Genomic DNA, 20,911 nt, shown 5'->3' on the forward strand with positions numbered 1-20,911 from the left:
AGGAAATTGTCTGACTGGGCTAAAGTGAGCTCTTTGTCCAGTTGACAGCGAGACCCAAGGTGTTCAGATGGTCGAGGAGAACTGTACGATGAGACAGTAGCTCCGTCTGTGATTGTGCCAAAATCATCCAGTCGTCCAAATAATTCAAAATTCGCAGCCCCTGACTCCGCAGGGGGGGGGGGGGGGGGGGCAGCGCCGTATCCATGCACTTCGTGACCGTACGGGGTGCTAAGGATAGGCTGAACGGGAGGACGGTGTATTGATAAACCTGTCCGTCGAAGGCGAAACGTAGAAAGGGCCTGTGACGGGGATTTAGGCCATCCTTAAAAATATGTTGGTTTGCAGTAACAGCAATTTTTTTTTTAAAAGGGTCGGTAGGTAGGTCTATATATTTTTTTCAAGATTCAGTGTAAAAAAAAAAGGAACAATTTTGGTGATGGTGATCGTGAATTTTAAAAAAAATGCATATTGTGACGTCACTGACTGGGTCTTCAAACTGTGCATCCACCGCAAGGTGTTAATGCAAAATACGACCGGTTACATTTTAGGCTAGTCACAAAATGTATAAAATATCTATTTGTTATGCATACATGAGATAAGCAAAAACAAGTACATATTTTGATCTTAATGTGGGTCACCGAACAGTTGCTGGTGTCCGGTTGTGTGTTTAGTTTTTTTTCTCTCTCCTGGAAGTTAATGGGGACCAGCAACTGTTTGGTTAACCACATTTAAAAAAAAAAAAATCTTCTTTTGTGTTTAGCACAAGAAAGAAATTAATACAGGTTTGGAACAACATTAGAGTGAGTAAATAATGACAAATTTATGTTTTTTTTTTTGTTTTTTTTTGTGAACTATCCCTTTAAGTACAGGCTGCAGTAGCCTACTATTTACCACTGTCGCTTTTAGACCAGCACGCGACGCGTTTAATGTAAACGTATTTTACACCAGATTTTCTCTCAAATGTTTGTCGACATAGCCAATTCTGTTTAAGTAAACATTGTGTGTATTTAACAGTATAGCATAACATGACTCGAAAGATAACTTAGTCCAGTATTCAGCTGTTTGACAGGCTTCTGGTGCCTGTGAGCGTCGAGGGTATGCGCTCAGGAAAGCGCACGTTAGAACAACGCATCATCACGTGAATTAAATGTTTAACCGGCAAGGCTTATGCAAATAATCAACTTTGGTGAATTGCAGTGTCCCGTACCTATTCATTCACGTGTGATGTGTAGGCTACGTCGCGTTGTACAGATAGAATATGCAATGTAACACGGCCGTGGCAGGCAAAGAAGACATTTCAGCCGATACGAATCTCCAAACTTCCGTGAATTCAAACCCTTGAGATATGGCCATGGGTGATCTCTGTCGGGAATCTCGGGATCATTTCTGCTGACAGCGAGAGCTGCTATACCGTTTCTGCGGTCATCATTCTGAACTGACGAACTGAACTGCTATGTGAGCGAGCGTGCTGGCAAAAAGTGCTTTTTTTTTTTTCAAAAGAAAACCATGTTTTCCATTGGTTTGGAGAGCCAAGTGTAATAAATACTCAGAGCGGGCACGGGGAAATGTATCGGAGTAAAAAGTACATTTTGCCTTTAATATTGTAGTGGAGTAAAAGTGAAAGTAGATGCAAATAAAACATACTCAAGTAAAGTACAGATCCCCCCAAAAAATACTTAAGTAGAGTAACGTTACTTACCACCACTGCTGACAAACCACATACTGGGGCATCGCCGGATGGAATGGCACAATGTACCTGCTGTGGGAAAGCAGCTGTAGAGATTAAGTGTCCATACAAATACCGTGATGGTCTGATGGGGAGCAGTGAGGACACACCTAAAGAGGAATCATGGATAGGAATCATCAAGTTCAACTTCACATGTATGTTTGCAACATTCAGTACTGTGACTTCGAATTGTGGACAAAGCAAGATGTCACTATCAATCGCATCAACAGAGATGAAGAAATTCTGCAAGCAGTCCTGCCGAAAGCTGAAGTGTTCTTCAAACAGTGTGTTTTGCCTGACCTGTTAACGCGCCGCATGGATCCACTGATGCAAGCACCTACAGTCTGCCCACACTGTGAAAGACAAGACTTTGGGATGATGATGATTGACTGTGCAAAGTCCAAGAACCATTTCCACTACACGTGCGCCAGAGTAAGGAGAAAGGTTGTGGAGTGGTACTGTGAACAGTGCAAAAATTAATGAGTCAGAATGAAGTGTAAATAGAATCAAATTATTTAATACACACTAGTATTTTACATCGAAGCACAATCAAATAAAAAAAAAGTACAGCAATAATTATTATCAATATAATCAATTATAAATTAATTAATACAACAATAATAAACATAATATCAAATGTATACAGAAAATCTGATTATCTGTATTAATTGGTTCTTCTATTTTATTTATGTTTTGGGTCTGCCTTATTTAACTTGGCATGGCTGCTATCACGGCATAGTTGCATAGTTTTAGGCATAGGCTGCATAGTTTGGTTTTGATAATACTGTTTTCTGACATTTTCATTTTGACTATGTTAATATGTTTGTTTTGTTTTTTCACATTAATTACATTTTTGTTGTTATTGTCAAAAATTATTATATATATTACATATATACATATGTATATTTTTACTCAGTCCATTAATGTATGCAACATTAAGTAGGCCTAATGTGATTTCATATTGTGGACAAAGCAAGATGCCACTATAAATGAGTATTTTTTTTTTTACTCAAATAATCGAAAAAACTGATTTAAAATGTGTAGATATAGTATCCACTTATTGATGTTATACCAATGAATTATATTTCAACCAAAATGGACAGACGTTATTTTTTGAATTTACTGCAGAATTGAATATAGTTGGTTACCGCAGATGACAAGTGGTCGCCCCACATGATGAAAAACAGCAGGCAATTAAGACTATTCAATGATTTTGATAGTTAAAACACATTTAATGAAATTTTATGAAGAACCAGCATATCCATTTTATTTGACACATTTCATAACATTAAGTTTCCTCAATATTTCATTTGACACATAACCATCATATTAATATTTTCAATACTAATGCATTAAACGCTTGGACATAACATTGAACGGCATTTTCCTTTTTCATTTTCATTTCATTAATCACTTAAACATACAATGTTTGCCTTTTCATTACTATTTTCATTTAACAGTTGAACATAGAAGCATTCTGCAGACACATTGAACAGCATTTTCCGCTGCCTGTAGCGAGCAGTCTTTTCTTTGCTTGTTAGTGGGGCCATCTAGAAAAAAAAAAGTATATATAAACATACACAGAGTTAGAAAAGGAGTTGGAAAAGTAGAATGAATGCTTAACATTCACAGATTTCTCTGATAAAAACATAATAATCAAAAAGAAGTAAGCTTAGTCCTCTCTGAAGTAGGATGGAAATTATTGAAATTTAGAAAAAATGTGTGGTGAAATGTAGAAAGTTATTTAAAACAACTAAATGCATATAATGAATATTTAGCTGTATGTACATTTGCAAACAGAAACTACAAATACATGATGTGTTTTCAATGGCAGTCGCCCCACATGACGCTTGGTCGCCCCAGATGATGTTTTCTAGTTTAATGCTTAGCTATAGAACCCAAGCTAGCTTCTTCTCACTTCTCACTACATATCACTGACAAATTTACATTATAAAATTAAGATTTGCATATAAAACTTATAATTTTCAGTTTTAGGTTGGTCGCCCCACATGATATCAAAATGTGACGTATACACTGCAGCAGTTTTAAAGAGGATTTGTTTGTAAAAATGAGAGTGACTACTCACCTGCTAGTAGTCTCTGTAGGACCCTCACCGTGAGGCTGGCTCATGCAACATCCTCTTTGAGATGATTATCAAAATATAAGTCCCTTATTTGTATTTTCTTGATGGTCGCCCCAGATGATATTTCAGACAATGAACATCTTCGGACAAGATCTGTTTGTTTATTATGATTGAAATGTGTGTACAAATGTTTCATAACTTTGTCGATCAATGGAAAACAAGTTTAAAATTATGCCAAATAGGGTAGGATTATATTTAAATTATTTTAGTTTGATTTAAAACCAGTTGTCCAAACAGAAATCAAGGCCGGATGGTCGCCCCACATGATGTTTTCACACTTCAGGTGGCAGAAAATGCCAATAAACCAATTATTTTTAAAGAAATAAGAGTGGGCATATGTATGAGGGAGGTGGTAGACATACATTTTATAATTTTATTCATTTTAATGTTTATTAATTGGTAAAAAGTTCAGTCGGACAGAAAAAGCAAGAGTCACGTCTTTGACCCAAGGTAACTTGTTTAAAACCCTCTGATGGTCTTCGGGGTCTGTTAGACCCCAAATGAATTTTGCTTGAATTAAAAAATTTTTTTCTCTTTTTCCAAATGGTATGAAACTTGCTATGGCTCTCAACACTGTCAAGATCTACAAAAAAAAAAATTAAAATGGAATTCTATCTGTTTTTATGTAGGCGTGACAAAAATAGTCACACTCGTGGTCTTCGGGGTCCATTGGACCCCAAAAAATACCATTTAATTTTGTAACAGAACAATAGTTTTTTTTTGTATACAAATATTATTTTACTGTTTATTAATGTTTTTACTCAACATTTGTGCAGTTTTTGGAGGATTTATGATATCTTTTAAATATCTATAAATTAATAAATAAATATTTATCATTGGACTCGAAATAGACACAATTCATCATCAAAATCAGAAATAACGCAGAACACAGACAGAAATGACAGAAATTAAGTGGCACACTTCCAACAATGCAAAAAACATCCACAATCCAAAATTATCATGCTCACACACATGCACACACACACAAACACACACATATAGAGGAATGCAATATACAGGAATACATGCAGACTATAAAAACTATTCGCTTATCATTTGTAAAATAAAATACTCTAAAATGCAAAACCACCGCAAAAATAAATTGGTAACACTAAGACACATTGAAAATGTGCACACACACACACAGGAATACATTTGTAAGGCTATAAAAAAAATAAAAGAGATGAGACCATCTGTTCTATTGTTCCAAACTATTGTTCCTAGTTATTCTATTTTCTACCCAATTTACTTTTTTTTTTTTAATATTTTATTTTTACTGCTTTATTTGCTAATTTGTTATTGCTGTTCAGTTGAAATAAATGATCAAATCTTAAGACTCCAACATTTCTCTTTGTAACATGTTCAGGTTTGATTCTAATCATAATGTAACATTATTGAAAAACTGTTGTTTTTTCAGTACAAAAACAAAGGCTAAACTTTGACAAAAAGTATTTTATTTTTGTTATAAGTATGATTTTACAATATTTAGATATGAATCCAACTGAATCCAACTTTAGAAACTATATCTTTCAGTAATTCAAATAGTTAGAGGCCTAGTGAAGCTCTATAGCCATCTAGTGGAGCTCTATAGCCATCTAGTGGATAAAGTGACTTATTACAAATTTTAACCTGTTTTTTCCAAAAATTAGGCAAAAAATCTTACATTCAACCTTGTAAAATTATCCATGGTATCCCCAGGAATGAAAGTTAGAAATCTGGGTCTTTTATAAAGTTTATTTAACATAAAATGCTGTTTTTTTGTAAAAATCCTATTTAAATAAATATTTATTTATTTATAGAAATAAATAAAAAAATCATAAATCCTCCAAAAACTACACAAATGTTGAGTAAAAACATTAATAAACAGAGTCAAATTTTATTTGTTAAAAAAAAAATACTATTCTGTTACAAAATTAAATATTATTGTCTGGGGTCCAATAGACCCCGAAGACTGGAATTGTTACTTTTTTTGAAGACCATCAGAGGCTTAGATTTTCTCTATTATTTATTTGATGTATGTTTTCAGACAGCATGTGCTAAACAGAATCATTTTCAACTTTATTCACAACATAGTTATGCTGTATTGAAAAAAAATTATAAAAAGGGTGACCCGATTCATCATAATAGTGACTGCCATACATTAGTTAAAATGTTAGAAGTTCTTTACCTGTGAAAGGACCAGCACCAGGCTCCATTCTGCAGGATTCTGCATCTGAGGACAGGCAAGTGGCTGAGGATTCTGATGCAACCTCATCTGTATCTTCTGTGGACAGGTGGACGTGATCTGGTGGTCTGTGTGTGGTTTCCTCTCTTGTTCTTTTCCTCTTAATTCTGATACTCAGAGAAGAGAGCAAGCAGTCAGGCCAAAATAGTTTAGTTGCTTGGTAGATCACAGAGGCTCTCAGTTCCCCAAATGAAGTCAGTGTAAATCACATAGTATCCCTCAAAGAAAATGCAGACATAACAGAAACTATCTGGTCGAAGAAATTCTCTTGACAAAAATTATGTGACATTAAATGACTGGCCATACATTCCCTGCTCTTCAATGCATGCAGAGAATGGATGGTGAGTAATGACGTGATCCCAGCGAGCAACTAAATGAGGTGAAAGTGACTATATTTACCTCTCAAGACAAGTTTTGCATCGCCTTTGTTTTTTTGACACTGGGTTGAGTATGAAAAAAAAAACAGACGGGACAAAGTCAGGACTACTGAAGTCCATGGACACCTCTCCTGTACAAAAAAAAGTTAGATCTGTTGGTGTTAAAATTAAATGTAGTCTGAGTTCACTATAACCGCGTTATTAGCCAAATACTAGATAACGTTCGTCTATGGTAACGTTACACTTGCTACTAGACTAGCTAGCTAACTGTCATGTTAACTACCAAGACAACGTAACGCAACTGAACAAAAGGTAACGTTACGTTAGCTAACGTTAACTTAGTCATTTAAGCTAGCTATCTCAAACTCATGCATTGTTCGTTATTTTATCGTTAGATAAGTGTAACTTACTTAATACATCAGAGTTTTTGATGTGGGTGATTTAGCGCAACTTAAGTTACCTGATATGAAGTGAGAACAGCGAGAGTCGGGCGTTTTTAATTAACGTTAGGTTGTCATTCCAGTCGATTCTTCTGAGGGCTTGTAACCAAAGACGTCTGCGGTTGGCGTTAAAAGGAGTATGAGTTGATGGTATTCGGTAAAACTTCAGACCTTTTTTACAGATTTTCGATTCTGACAAACAACTGCACAACACGCGGGCTTTCCCGGGCTTGTTTCAGCGGCCAGCTTCTGCATCCGACATGCGCAGTTGCACCTGCGTGACGTCAGTGTGACGTAGGAGTCAAGGCACGAAATTTGAATTTGCAGTGACAGATTCGAAAAGTTGCAAGTGACTAATTGAGGATGTACTGCGAATGTGAATGTAAGAATAAATGCAAATATATTTTAGATGTTTGTGACTGTCATTGTATTTCTGGGAATTACATTTTACACATTTGTGACTGCTTGTCTGCAGCTTTCAGAATTTCAACATTCAACTTCAGATTTTTATTTTACAAGTTTTCACTTTGGAGCTGTGAGTGTACATGTTCACATACAAGTATATTTATTGTACAAGTTCTCAAATTCACATCTACGTGAATAAACTACGACATAAACTACGTACGCACTTTCCAGTCCACTGTAGTTTATCCAAAACAAACGGATCCGCGCTCCACCACATCAAGCACAACACAAGTATCGTCTCCAAAGACAACCAGCCAGCTGATAAATAATAATCTGATTCACATACCGGTCCACGTGCTGTGCATCTCGTGGCCGTTTCTTCTTGCAATCCACAACTGCGTTCCAATGCAGGCTTGAATGAAATTTCCGTGAAAAACATAGCGCCGTTGTTCTGTCAATGTAGCATACTTTGTCAGAATAGCATACCGGAAGTTGAGTTTTTTTTTAGCGGTGTCTGTCAATTTAGCCTACTTTGTCAAAACAGCATACCAGTGTTTGTGAAGGGTATGCTGTTTCGATTGGCCCTGGTTTAATAAAAATACAGTTTATAAAGGATGCCGTCTTGATGGGCCCTGGTATAATAAAAATACAGTTTAAAAAGGGGTATGCTATTTCTATAGGCCCTGGTTTAATAAAAATACAGTTTATAAAGGGGTATGCTGTTTCGATAGGCCCTGGTTTAATAAAAATACAGTTTATAAAGGGGTATGCTGTTTTGATAGGCCCTGGTTTAATACAAAAAATACAGTTTATAAAGGGGTATGCTGTTTTGATAGGCCCTGGTTTAATAAAAAAATACAGTTTATAAAGGGGTATGCCGTCTTGATGCGCCCTGGTTTAATAAAAATACAGTTTATAAAGGGGTCTGCCGTCTTGATGGGCCCTGGTTTAATAAAAATACAGTACCCAAGCAAGTGTTGGGGTATCCTTTTTTTTGTTAGTTTTCACACTTACCAGCATACCCCTTCATAACCTATTTCTGTGTATCTTACTAAAAGAAAACACATTATAAAAACATTCATTGTTTATAGACAGGTTGAAAATTCTTTTTTAATACAAATTTGGTACACATTGAACAATACGTACAACATAGAACTTTGCAACAGTTTGAGGCAAACATTATTCATTTAACACACACTTTTTACACTTAAAATGCTCAGAGGCAAGGGTTGCAGGGGTACACTGCTTGTGCGTCCATCTTGAGCATATGTCACACTGCACCTTTAAAGACAAAATTAAAAAAAAAACTTCAGAAGCATTGAAGAATCATTAGGGACTTTTCAGCTGCACTAGCAGTTAAATAACCAGTTAAGACTATTGTAATATTACTTTTTCAAGGATGCCTGTTTTGCCTGCTTTAGTGAAAGCAGTTAGGAATGTCAAATTGCCGATTACTGAATACTACAAAGAGTGGACAGTGCCAGAAGAATCCCTCAACTTGTGTTCATTTATTTTTCAAATGTGGAATGAGTTAAAGATAAGCCAAGCAGGTGTGAAAAATAAAAACATTTCAGTAGGCGACAAGAAAGTTTGCCGAACAATGTTGTGTTTTAACATCAGCTAGCTACTTATGCTGGGAATATGGGGAACTTAAGAGACCCCTGAACAATAAACATCGAAAAACATAATCGTGGTTTCCAAATGAAACTTTAGAGGAAAAATACAATATGGAGAAGTTGCATACATCAGTGTTAATTTTGATTTAGTTTTAAAACTAATTTGTCATATTTAGTCATCTGAATTGTTTTAGTTTTAGTTGACGAAATACAATATTATAGCAATTTTAGTTTTTTTTTTCTTTTTTGACTTCTGTAAACTAAACGTATAGTAGATTTAGTCGACTAAAATATAATGGGTTTAGGTAAATTGTAATGTGTTAATTTAGAATTTCTCTAAAATTTCCAAAACCATATACTTCCGAAGAAAACGTACATTAACCAGTTAAACGTACAGTATGCGATTTTTGGCCACCAGGGGTCACTCGTTTAAAATAATAACAAAAGACGTACTTTGATGACGTCAGGAAAGAGCGTGGGCTCACGGAAGTTGTTGTCGCTGTCAATGACAACCAGCTCAGCTCATGACATGACATCATTGTTTCACAAAATATACGGATATACGGCTGTCATATACGGGTGTCAGTCATCACGTGTCCTTCCCTGATTCGTCAGCCACTGTTTACAGCGGTGGTGAATGGTCATGTGATTCGCGTTTTCAGTTGTTTTAATGTGGACGGAGATAAATTCTAATCAGCAGATAAAACGCTGGTGTGGTTTAATTCTCCGTTTTTAAACGAAAATGCAGAAGTGTGGACGGGGCCCAAGCAACATATCAGGACCCCCTGCAGTTTGCTTATCATAGTGGAGTTGGCGTTGAAGACGCCATCATCCACCAGCTTCAACCAACCCATTTACATCAGATAAGACAAAAAACTAAATGAATGGATAGTGAAAGTTGCAAGTTCGTCAGTATATAACCTACTGTCTTATTACCATCTCTGTGAAATCCTCCTCAGCATCAAAGTGTAACATGTTGCAGGAAACACAGAGATCTTCCACACCGTCTTAAATGAAAAACAAAAATAGTGCAACGCAAGCAATGTTAATTTAAAGACATTTGCTGCAAAACTTTAGCACAATTTATCCTGAATATAGTATCTTGTCAAAGGACAAGTCAGACATGGATAATTAATGGATACCTTTGCATTCCAGAAGAGTGGCTGCAATTTTGACTCTTGTGGCTAAGACCTCCTCTGTGTCTGTTTGAGCAACGTTGATACTTCTACCTTGGAGAATGAGCTCTGCAAACTACAAAGAGTCAGTGTAGGTGTAAAGTAACACACCTTCATCCCAATTATATTTATCAATAATATCCATACCATCAAAATTAAGACACCACAACTAGAACCGTCCTGCTGCAGATTGTGTCTTGCAATTTGGATCGTCCATGGGCCTTCACAGTGACATTTCTTGTCTTCAAAAAAATTCTGTTATTGTACAAGTCATTTGTTCAGAAACATTTCCGGTAACACTTTACAATAAGGTTCATTAGTTAACATTAGTAAATGCATTAACTAACATGAACTAATGATGAGCAATGCATTAGTTACAGTGTTTATTAATCTTTGTTAATGTTAGTTAATGCAAATACAGCTGTTCATTGTGCGTTCATGTTAGTTCACAGTCCATTAACTAATGTTAACTAATACAACCTTTGATTTTAATAACGTATTAGTAAATGTTGGAATTAATATTAACTAAGATTAATAAATGCTGAAGAAGTATTGTTCACATATTGTACATGTTAACTAATGTAGTTAACTATGGTTAACTAATGAACCTTATTGTAAAGTGTTACCACATTTTCAAATATGCAAGTCTACAAACGCAGTAGGAAGAGCTGGTTTTACATCACCTCCAATTCCGAAGAATTTTTCTCTGGTACACATTTTCATTACCGAGGGGGTCTATAACGAGGAGGGATTTTTCTTCCATGATTTTGACAATCTGTTGAAATAAAAAAAAAAAAAGTATTAGTTAATTCTAAAACAATCCCTAAAGATTTTACAGACACACCAAAAAATACCAATAAACAGGGTTCGTACACCTTTTCCAAGGTCAAATTCAAGCACTTTTCAAGCACTTTCAAGGTCAATTTTAAAGTTTTTTCCAGGACCTTATTCACCGTAAATTACAAACCAATACATAGTAAAAAAATATTATTTTGCGGTTTTTCCACATTAAAAGAGATAGTGTGAAATAAACAGGCAAAATTGTGTTTCGTAATAGCAGAAGGATCAGATATTGAAGCAAAACACAGGTTTTATTTTTCAAAATGTTGTTAGAGGATTTGATCCAAATGACATGCAGTAGGGGTGGGCGGTATGACGAAAATTCTGTTTCACAGTTTATTTTTCACGGTTTAATTTTATTTTACGGTAACGATATATTTCACGTTATAGTTATTTATACATGTAGTTATTCTCCAAAAATCATCATAAAGGGCTTTGTATACTAAATAAACCCAAATACTTCAGAAATGAAAAGTTATTTTCCTTGTTCGACTCTTATTTGGCAAATAATTTATTTGGCAAACTATTTTGATAGCTAAATATAGTGAAAAAAACATTAACTTTTAGAAGAACTTCCCCCAACTGACTGATATTACAACACTCATAGGTGCTCATAGGCACTCAATATACAACTCATAGGTGCAATTAAACTTTAAATAAAGTGTTGCTGAATCATTTTTCAATCTCATGTTTTTGCTTTACCTTATCAATCAGTTTATAATATCTAAATATTTTATTTTGAACTATTCTATTCATACTAATTTAGTAACTTCCTTTTAATTTGGTAGGACAATATTAGCAATACTATTATGTTTAAATGTGTTCCCCGGTACATTTTTTGCCATGTCTGCTTATTATACTTCGTTTTTTAAGGGCCTTGTTCTGCTCTTTTTGTGATAAATGGCAACCCGTCACCTGGAGCTTTCAAGAGACGTTCAGAATCAGTTGTGTCAAGTTCAGAAGTGACTAGAAGGAAAGCAGCAGTATGAAAACCATACAGCAGCTACTGTTAATGTTGACTAAGCAGTTATACACCCCTATATTATACACACCTTGTAACTGCGTCATTATTTAATATGTTACAACTTACCACAGCCGCGGTACACACTGAAACACCAAGATCACGGTGCACGCGCGTCCTTTGCATCAGTAAAATGCGATCGGTTCATTTGAGCGTCAGGTTGTATCACGGATCGAATCAAATGAAGATTTTATCAGCTGGTTCAGAGGCCAATTGTTTAGAGTTAGAAATTTATAATTCGCGCTGCATATTTAGTAATTTTGCCTCAGGTCCCGATCCGAGACTACCTGGAGGAGGTGCTCCGAGTTCGGCTGGTCCCGAACCGTGCCGCGGTTCGCGTGAATGTGAAAGAATCACGGACAGGACTCGGGTGCGCACTTAGTAAAGTGACCTGTGCATGCGTTTTACTTTTAGCTGATTATGATGTAAAATAAAAACACATGTATAAGGATGATAGTGTTGATGATTTACCTTGGATACGAGCGAGAGTAAGTCTACAGTGCACACACATATAGCGCGTGGACTCAGGCAAACAAATTATTAGAAGTCCGTCTCGTTTGCAAGCAGCAGAGAGCCAAATGCGATACACAGTAAGTAAACCTGTTGTTCACTCAGCTGCGCATAATAACAACACAATATATTGACCCGTGTTCTGTTTTCTATCATGCGTCGTGCACGTTTGTGATGACGTAAGATGCACGCAAACGCACCAGGATTTGATAGAATCAAGTTGAGTGTGAAACCAGGCCAACGCTGCGGGGGGCGCCGGTAACAAACGCGCTCGGGCCGCAGCAAACGATTTATTTCATTTTCATTATTTATTTCGCCATTTAATAAACAAAATATTCAGTCAGATAGGTATTTGTTGTGAAAGAAACAGTTACAATTTCAAGCACTTTCAAGCATTTTTTCCAAATTTAAGCACTTTTCAAACCTTGAAAACACAACATCAAAATTCAAGCATTTTCAAGGATTTCAAGCACCCGTACGAACCCTGAATAAAGTTTGTGGTAAATACAGAATCAGAAAAAGTACCACTAAAATCCAGTGACCTCCAACGTTTACAGGACAAATCCAAGTTGAGGCTGTGGGTAACTTCATCGAAAAATAGAAGAGAGCACTTACAATCCATAGTTCCTCAACATGCATGTGTATAAGATTACATAGTCTGTAATTAAACCATATTACCTTTTGAACAACTCTGAAATGGCCACGATAAAAGACAGAGGACCCAAGTACAGCTCAAATTACAAACAGTAAGTTTCACATAGCTATTAATATGAAGATAAAGATGAATAAAAACACAAATGTTGGCTTGTTATGGATGAACAGATAAACTACATACCCATTTGTCAATGTCCACTGTCATGCCGTACCAGTAAAACCGTGAGCACATGGCAGCACGTGTTTTTAAAGTTCCAGTATGTCCTCCAATAGCTGAGGCATGAAATTCTTTAAATAAATTCATAGCCTCCTCTTTTGTCTTAATGACTCGTCTGTGACTGCCAAAAAGTAGTTCTCCATCTTTAAGGAATATTGACATAACTCATAATAAATCATACAAAATATGAACACGTTCATCATATTCCTGTCAGTATTATAGACGTATTTTGATAGTAAATACTGACCTTAAATCCTGAATTTCGAGGAGTATTTCCTAAGGCTTAGTACGAAAGTAGGAATATTCGGACGTACGTATGCCCGAATCTCGCGATAATTAGTACGTCACTCTGGTAATTCTCGCCTACTCTTTATGGATACTAAGGATTCGGACATACTTATTCGCTCGCCTACTGCTTTTTCCCTACTATATAGTAGGGAAGTATGCGGTTTCGGACGCAGCCCCTGCTGCGCCACAGAGCGCCATTTACATAGTTTTATATAAAATTGTAATTATTTTTGCCTCAAACCGTTGCTAATGGATCCTGACTTTGCCCTATGCTGCAATATGCATTTAGTTTTGCAGTGATTTACAGAAATCAGCTGCTTGAATGACAATTACTGATTATTATTAGATTTTCAGGTGAGATTCTCAATTCATTCTGTGAACGGATTCTCTGAGGTAAAGTTTTCAGAATGCAGACTCAGCAACGATTGTACTTAATTGTACAGTACAATAACATAGAACAGACATTATCTTCATTTTCTGTCATTAAACATAACAATATTGCTGGCAATGCACTGATGAGAAAGTGCGCGTCCGGTGTTCGATAACGTTACTGCGGAGTTGTCCTAATGTGGCGCGGCGCTTCTCGTCCGGTGTGCGACCCCCTTTACAGCCAACAGTTCACATTCCGAGAATAAATGAAAAGAATATATGTGCTCCATTCCATAACAAATGCGCGAAACAAGTTGTCGTTTGATAGACGCTAACGCACAACTACAACTACCGCATTTGTCCAGGACTACACACGTAGTAAGAGCGGAAACCGAGGTAAGCGGATATGACGCGATTGACTCGCGACTCCCAGCTCACCCCTGCTGACACGTTCCTTTTCCTTGGTTAAAATCTCAATTTTCTCGGGATTTAAACATTGTTTGAAACATTTGGAATATTGTGAGTTATCATCTTTACTAAATATATAACACTGGCCTTGTGATTTTGGGATATTTTAATGCAAAAATCTTAGGTATTGCACCTTTAAATGTCCTATTTTAATTCCTTCTATGTAAAGCACTTTGAATTACCGTTGTGTATGAAATGTGCTAAATGTGCTAAACTTGCCTTGTCTAATTGAACTATGGACTAATCCTGGTTTAGGCTAAACCCTGTCCCTGTCTGTGAAACCGGGCCATAATGTCCTGGGAATAAATGGCACCTATTCGGTGAAATAGTCAAGTCAAGTCAAGTCACATTTATTTATATAGCGCTTTTCACAATACAGATTGTATCAAAGCAGCTTCACAGTGATAACATGAAAGTAGCACAACACAGATCAACAACATTGCTAAACACTAAATAACCCCAACTGAGCAAGCTCAAAGCAAGCCAAAAGCAAGGCGACAGTGGCAAGGAACCAAACTCCATCAGATTGGATGGAGAAAAAACCTTGGGAGAACCCAGGCTCAGTCGGGGGCCAGTTCTCCTCTGGCTTACATTCATATTGTTTAAATATAAATAGTAAATATAAATATTGTTTATGAATCAAACGGCGTCATAACATATCGCAGGCGTTGAGTCGTCTCTTCACAGGCGTTGAGTCGTCTCATCACAGGCGTTGGGGCATCCGAAATCCCCGTGAGAGGCTGGACACAAAACTGGACCTGACGAACGCCATTTTTCTCGGGACAAGCGTCCCGAGATAACAGCAGAAAGGCAGATGGGAAATAATTAGCATAGCTGATGTTCATAATGATTTCCGTTATAACTCACAAACTCTCCGTAACCTGAACTCTCCGCAACCCAACCATACGCGCCGACCCGTTTGTCTAAAAGGCTGTCGAGCCCCACTGGTGCGTTAAGCAGTTTCAGTGGCAAACGGTTCCGTATGGCATAACAGAGGACTAGAAGGTAAGCATTATGTGAATGCTTGACTAAAGAGATGCGTCTTTAATCTAGTTTTAAACTGTGTCAGCGAGTCAGAGGCTCGGACCGTATCGGGAAGGCCATTCCAGAGTTTTGGAGCTAAATGCGAGAACGCCCTCCCTCCTTTAGTGGACTTAGATATCCGAGGAATGACCAGAAGCCTTGAATTTAGTGATCTTAAGGAACGCGGTGGATTGTAGGGCGAAAGAAGGTCCGTTAAGTACATAGGTGCTAAACCATTTAGGGCTTTATAGGTCAGTAGTAGTATTTTGTAGTTGATGCGGAACTTAATAGGTAACCAGTGTAGAGATGATAAAATCGGTGTTATATGATCATATTTTCTTGACCTAGTAAGAACTCTAGCAGCTGCATTTTGTACTAACTGTAGCTTGTTTATTGAGGATGCAGGACAACCGGCTAATAAAGCATTACAGTAATCTAGTCTCGAGGTCATGAATGCATGAACTAATTTTTCAGCATCAGAAACAGATAGCATGTTACGTAGCTTAGCAATGTTTCTAAGGTGGAAAAAGGCTGTTCTTGTAACATATGAAATATGATCTTCGAAAGACAAGTTGCGGTCTAGTATAACACCCAGGTCTTTTACTGTAGTGGATAAAGTAACAGGACATCCGTCTATATTAAAGTTGTATTGTGAGAGGTTTTGGTAACTTTTTTTTTTCGTTGCATGAAATAGGCCATTAACATTTGTTTACATCTATTGTTTTCTAGTCTGACAAGCTAACTTTAACTATTTTTTTATATTAGAATACGCCGACTGGAAAAAAAAAATAGGAAAGCAAACTACCAATATCAACACTAATGTAACAAACTTATGCTAATAATGGGTAGCGATAGATTGTAAGTGGCAGACCTCTTGGAGCTTTTCTTAATCATGTTACAACATCACGTTGCAAGCAGATTTACACAAACTAATTACCGTTAACAGACGTAAATTGAAAGTTTACACAAATCCACTTACATCCATACAGGTGACCTCTCTGATTTCACTGCTTTCTCGCTTTATCACTCATATCTGATGCTGAAAAGCATATTCTAGGGAATCGCGCGGCCCACTAAAGTTTTAGCGAACCAGGCAGAGAGGTTGTAAAACGCCCCCAAATTGAGGCACGCCCCTTGTTGTTCTGCAGAGACCTCCTTCTCAATGAAATGTATTAGAGTCTGGTTGAACCAGGCTAAGCTTGGCAGTATAAAAACCATCTTGTGTCGTCAACCACTGTAGGGAGTCAGGAATTGGAATTTTGAGTATTGAAAACGACCAGGATAATGTTTTAGCATCTATTTCGTCCCCTCTATCTCCGCTGGGGTCAGCCCACTTTTTCAGCATTTTCAAATATTGCCAGTGGGTGGAGTCAGGCTCAAACCAGGGGTTTAGTTACCCTTTAATAGGTTGCTTCATGTGTGTTTGATTAGGGTTGGAGATAAACTGTGCAGGACAGTCAATCAGCAGCAACAGGGTTGGGCACCCCTGTACTAGGCAATAGCAAAGCTAGTATTTGTCATCTATGAGTATTGATACTTACCAGTAACAGAAACTAATAAGCTTTGATCATGTGTATGTCACACTCGTTTATATTCGTCCACACTAACGTCACGTGATATAGGGGTTTCTCGTCACGACTTAAGAAATAGATTACGGTGTCCTGCCCTTCACTCGCTAACTTCCCTCCATCTCGTCTACGTCATTGCTTACGTTGCATGAGTGCCACTACTGGAATAAACTGCAATGGGCTGACCTGGACCGTCCTAAGCACTTGATCCCTTTGGAATCAGCTATGGAGTTGAATTATTATTTCTGTTTAAGAATTTGTTTAATGCAGCATCCAAATGTATATAGCATGACATATAGGATGTGTTTGGGTTGTTTTAAATTAAAAAAAAAATCATAATTAATAATATATCATAGAGTTGTTTGTGGTGGTGGTGGTGATTAGACAAGATCCGTTGTGACGTCACAATCGTGTTGCATTGTGGTATATGGAGCTGCCTGAAGTGTGCATATGAAGTTGACTCGCTCCCTTGGTCAAAATCGAGGGAATGAGGGTCTGACCATATAAACTTAGCGCACTTCAAAATGGCGGCAGGGATTGCTCCGAGGGGAAGTGCTTAGGGAAGTTCGTGTCTAAAAGTGGACTGGAAGGCATTATAGCAGTTTGATGGGAGTGGCCATGCCCTCGTGCCATACTACATAACAGGAAGAGAAGAGAAGTCATTTTGAGGGGGGAGGGAAGGATAACGTATTTGATTAAATATTATAAGGATACTTTTTTTTAATTCACAAAAGTTCACAGATAAATCATTTATACTAAACACAACAAAATTACATTTATAAATATGAATAATAAATTTGATTTCATGTTGACTTTAATATCTTGTGTATTTATTTTTTTTAAGCACCTATTTGACTTTGTCGGCTCAGATGGGATGGCAACAGAGGTGTTCTCCATCCAGAGGGCCAGGTTGCCACCAGTTAGGAGTACGACAACAGGCAGAATAATTGATTACATCAATGAATCCTGCACTGTTTTTGTAACCTGGGATGATGTAATTGACATCACAGACATTGATGTAAGACTCGTATAACTATGAAATTTAAAAACCTTATTAAATGCTATTTAGAAGTTTACTTTGGTTTTTAAAAAATTGTTCTGTCAGGACCCACCGGTTCCTGAGGAGAACATGCATGACAACGCATCTGACCACTTGGATATAACTGCTGGCTCACCAGATTTTACTCATGTCAATGACAATAACGAGTAAGTGGAAGTTTCCTACTTGATTATTAATGTACTGTAAATATTAGCTGGCAGGCCATTTGGGTGCTGCATAAAAAATGCAATATGCTAGGTCATCTGTTTTGGATGTTGGAAAGCCCCACCTGCTATATGTTTTATTAGCTGCTACTGCTTATGAGCAGAACGGTCTATTTTTTGTTTAGAATTTCAACTTACTGTTACGTTTTATTGTTCTAGACCTGATGTGAAAACATTGCTGGCCACCCTAGTATCGAAAGTCTTTATTGGAGAGACGCCCAGCAGCAACATGATTAATGTATGCAGACAAAATGTAATGGATGGTGCTGTGCGTGCTTTTGCGAGAAGAGGTTTCACTCCAGAGGCCAAATTAAGTGTTATATTTATGGACGACTTCAATCAAGCAGAGGGTGCAGTGGATGAGGGTGGGCCCTAACGGGAATTTTTCAGACTCCTTATGGTAGCTCTCAAGGAAAGCTCTCTTTTCACAGGGTCACAGAACAAAAAAAATTTGTCTCTGGATAGCCGTGGTTAGTATTCATATCTTCTACTTGTTTAACTTGGTCTTTTAACAAACTAAAATTATATTTATGCCTTTGTTTTAAAATGTAGTTTTGAATGTATAATTGTCTTATTCAAAATACTTCCCACAGTTTTACTGATTTCAAAAAAAAAAAAAAATCTTTGTTCTGTTTTTCAACACTTTAATTTTTGCAGCATTACAGCGAGGTCTGTACAGAGTATATGGGACAATGATTGCGGTGGCACTCGTACATGAGGGGTTGTTTCCTTCTTTCTTTTCTAAGAGGCTTTACCAAAACCTGTGCTCTATACCATCATCACCACCCACTCTTGAAGAAATCGCAGATCTGGATTTAAAGTGGAAATTAAAAAAGGTATGACATACATTTCTTAATTATTCAAACTAATGGTGAAGGTATCACAAATGCCTGCTAATAAACTCTTCATGACAAAGATCAGTGATGCAGGAGATATAACAGCAGCTAGAGAAGCTATTATGGAAGCTGCAGAAAGCCTGTCCTTGTTGGGGTCCCTAGGGCATATCACCACCATGCAGGAACGGGACCAGCTGGTCCAGGCAGCCATTACGTTCTACGTGGAAGGAAGGACTAAAGAAGCCTTACAACAGTAAGTGTGTATTTTATGTAGTTATGTTTTTGTATATATTTTTGTCATTGTAATTTTTTCACTTCCTGTTTTTCTTGCTGAAGAGCACACCTACCTACCGCTACACCGGTTACTTAAAATGGTGCACTTGCTCCTGTTTGAAAAAATGGGCCAGGGGTTGACTGACACTGTTGGGGCAAGATTGCTTCACTTTATATAATGATGGCCAGTTGAGAATGGTACTTCTGATTCGCTGATTCACACGGCAGTTGCTTGGTTCTCAGCACTTGGGTGTGTACTTGGGGTAACATGATTTTTTCGTGAACATGTTTTCTAAAAGGACACATTCTTTGTGTAAAATCATACGGTGTTTTCTTTTACAGACTTGCTGAAGGGCTTAGCACACTTGGCCTTTTGGATATGATGAGAATTCATCACAGCATCTTCAAGACCGCATTCTGTGCTTCAGAGAGGCCTCTTAAAGCTACCGACTTGATCTCCTTGTTTCAAGTAGAACTATCCCCTCCTGGAAGCAATTGGTGGCAACATGAAACAAAAGTGGAAGGATTCTGGAGGGACTTCGTTTTAGATATTGAAGGTAAACTAATGATTGATTTGCTGAGTAACAGTATTTTACTACTCTGAATTTTGCACAACCCTGCTTATCACACATGCTATTAATTATATTTTCCTTACTATTTTATAGATGGTGTGTTTGAGATAACCCTTGACCAACTGTTGGTGTTCACTTCTGGGGCTGATAAAATACCAGCACTTGGTTTTTCTCCAACACCAACGCTGAATTTCAATCACGAGACAGGGCGGAAGTACCCAGAGGCCAATACTTGCCTCGTAAAACTTAAACTGCCCATCCATGACACTTATGAGGTGTTCACAAAGTACATGTGTGAGGGTATAAATCAAGCTCCCACTTTTGGACTGGCTTAAGTTACCATTTAATCCATACTGTATTTGGACTGAATGGAGTTTGGTTGTAATGTTATAATGTTCAAGTTTTTGATCTAAAGAAGAAAGATGCACACAGAAAATCACTCCAATATGACCAGATTGATTGATTCGAAGATATTTAGTTTGTTACAAACAATGTGCAATCTGTAAAACAAAAACCTCAAAATTATAGTTGAAATGGTATACTGCTGGAATTTTTTTGACCTTGAGAAAAAGCTTAAAGTATAGACCAACAAATTTTATGTTTATTAATTTATTTTATGTTGGTACATTTTTGGGAAGTACACCTGTTTTGACCTGATGTCCATTGGAATGGACAAAAAAAAAAATCACAATGAAAGCCATCATATATAAAAAAAAAATTTCATTTGTTTTCATTTATAGAAGCCTCATGAGCTGGGAAAATGTACTTTTATATTTTTCAGAAACTTGAAACATAATTCAGGTCTGAAGGGGTTAAGTCCTTACCATAGACTTTAATAAATAGGGCCTCACCCACTGATTTGGTAACTCCCATCTTTATAAAGGCTAGGGCTGCGTCCGAAAC

General features: G+C 37.1%; 3 long non-coding RNA genes across 5 annotated transcripts; 1 reads left to right on the plus strand and 2 right to left on the minus strand.

Moving 5' to 3' along the window:
• Positions 1 to 1,558: 1,558 nt before the first annotated feature.
• On the minus strand, positions 1,559 to 7,755 carry LOC148965179 (uncharacterized). 2 transcript variants are annotated; one of them, XR_016150043.1, is made up of 4 exons: positions 7,662 to 7,755; positions 6,037 to 6,200; positions 2,027 to 2,184; positions 1,559 to 1,836 (listed from the first exon to the last, which is right to left on the minus strand). It is a non-coding gene; the product is annotated as an uncharacterized LOC148965179 (long non-coding RNA). The 2 variants fall into 2 exon arrangements; XR_016150042.1 differs by having other exon boundaries at positions 1,559 to 2,184.
• A 626-nt stretch (positions 7,756 to 8,381) lies between these two features.
• Positions 8,382 to 19,510, minus strand: LOC120495225 (uncharacterized). Of its 2 annotated transcripts, XR_016149848.1 has the most exons (7): positions 13,156 to 19,510; positions 13,003 to 13,062; positions 10,790 to 10,881; positions 10,254 to 10,361; positions 10,074 to 10,182; positions 9,868 to 9,938; positions 8,382 to 8,596 (listed from the first exon to the last, which is right to left on the minus strand). It is a non-coding gene; the product is annotated as an uncharacterized LOC120495225 (long non-coding RNA). The 2 variants fall into 2 exon arrangements; XR_016149847.1 differs by having other exon boundaries at positions 8,383 to 8,596; positions 13,003 to 19,510.
• Positions 19,511 to 19,908: 398 nt separating this feature from the next.
• On the plus strand, positions 19,909 to 20,410 carry LOC148965180 (uncharacterized). The gene is made up of 2 exons (XR_016149849.1): positions 19,909 to 19,993; positions 20,102 to 20,410. It is a non-coding gene; the product is annotated as an uncharacterized LOC148965180 (long non-coding RNA).
• The last annotated feature ends 501 nt before the right edge of the window (positions 20,411 to 20,911 follow it).

The sequence above is a fragment of the Pimephales promelas genome, chromosome 24 (assembly GCF_988280905.1).
Source record: "Pimephales promelas chromosome 24, fPimPro1.hap1.1, whole genome shotgun sequence".
Lineage (NCBI taxonomy): Eukaryota > Metazoa > Chordata > Actinopteri > Cypriniformes > Leuciscidae > Pimephales > Pimephales promelas.